A 1,713-nucleotide genomic window follows, 5' to 3' on the forward strand; every position below is an offset into this window, starting at 1 on the left:
ACTAGAACTGAACTAGAACTGAACTAGAACTGAACTAGTACTGAACTAGAACTGAACTAGAACTGAACTAGAACTGAACTAGAACTGAACTAGAACTGAACTAGAACTTAACTTGATCTGAAATAGTACTGAACTAGAACTAATTTTACTTAAACTTTTCCTTTCACATTTCCTACTGGGTACTTTAAACCATTCCACTATATCGTCTTAAAATCACGCCAATGATTTATGTTTTAATAAGGTTTCATATATCACGATTTTGAACATCGTAAACGTTTTTAAAAGTTCTTTTTTCACTTATTTTAATCTCTCTTTAGTTTATTTGTATTTTAGCAAAAGCTTTCGTTTTCATTTCTTTGAAACTTAAGCAATGCATCTTTAAAATCTGAAAATAAATGTTGGACTGCAAAAAAAAAAAAACTACAAAATCAAAATGATTGCATTTTTTATTATGTTTCATGTGAGTGTATGTTTGTTTGTATGACTGAGTCTACAACAAACCTTAAAAACACTTCCATTCCATTTTCAACAACTTGCTGTGTCTGCATAATTTGCCGCTTAATGTGTTTCATGACCAGCGGCCTTTTATGTGATTCTGTTTGCTAAGGTTTTTTTGTTTTATTTTTCATTTCAACATTTATTTCATTTTCTTATTTCGGTTTTTGGTAGAGAGTCTTTTGGCTTTAAATTTTTAATGAAATTTGCTGCATACAATTCTGTTTCTTGTTTTTTTTTTCCTTAATTTTTCTGTCTGCAAACAAGATGACGATGATGATCATCGTGTTGTAGTTGATGATATTGCACGGGCTGTTGATGAGGCTGACGATATAAAAACCTCACGATTTTCAAACTACGTGTGTGTTTTAAGACTTCGTCTGAGGACGTTAGTAAACATTTTATTTAGTTTGAGTTTATGTTTATATTTAAGTTTAAGTTGGTTTTTTGTTTGGGAAAAAGGTTTTGTTTTGTTTTAGTATCTGGACATTTAATTTGATTCCTTTCTATATGCTGATGTGGTGATGGGTTGTTTGGTGTCCTGATGATGGTGGTCAATTTATGCCATATTTTAGGGTAACAAACAACAAAAGATCTTAAAATCAAAGATTACTTTTAAACATTTACAGGAAATGATAGAGAGATGAAGGATTGGTTTCAGACAGTGATGTGCAAAAGTTTTCTAACACATTGGATCTTATGTAGCTTTAGAATAAAAATAAATGACAGACTACAATATAAAGAAGATTATTGTCTGATTTATAGAGTATACTATTGTCTTTAAAAGAGTGAACTATAGTGTAGACTACAGAGTGGACTGTAGTCCAGACTATACAGTGTACTATAATCTGGGCTGTAGAATAGACTATAGTCTCGAATATAGAATAAACTATAGTCTGGGTTTTATATAAGACTATCGTTCGGACTATAGCGAAGGATTTATTCTGGACTGATGGGTATATTCGTAGTCAGAATATAGTCTGGTCTGACTATAATTGTATAAACTTGTACTAAAGTAGACTATATTCTGGACTATAGAATATAGACTATAGAGTATATAGTCTAGGACATAGTCTAGTCTATAGTCTAGTCTATAGTCCAGTCTATAGTCTAGTCTATATTCTAATCTATAGTCCAGTCTATAGTCTAGTCTATAGTCTAGTCTATAGTCTAGTCTATAGTCTAGTCTATAGTCTAGTCTATAGTCTAGTCTATAGT

This window comes from Lucilia cuprina, chromosome 5, assembly GCF_022045245.1.
Source record: "Lucilia cuprina isolate Lc7/37 chromosome 5, ASM2204524v1, whole genome shotgun sequence".
Lineage (NCBI taxonomy): Eukaryota > Metazoa > Arthropoda > Insecta > Diptera > Calliphoridae > Lucilia > Lucilia cuprina.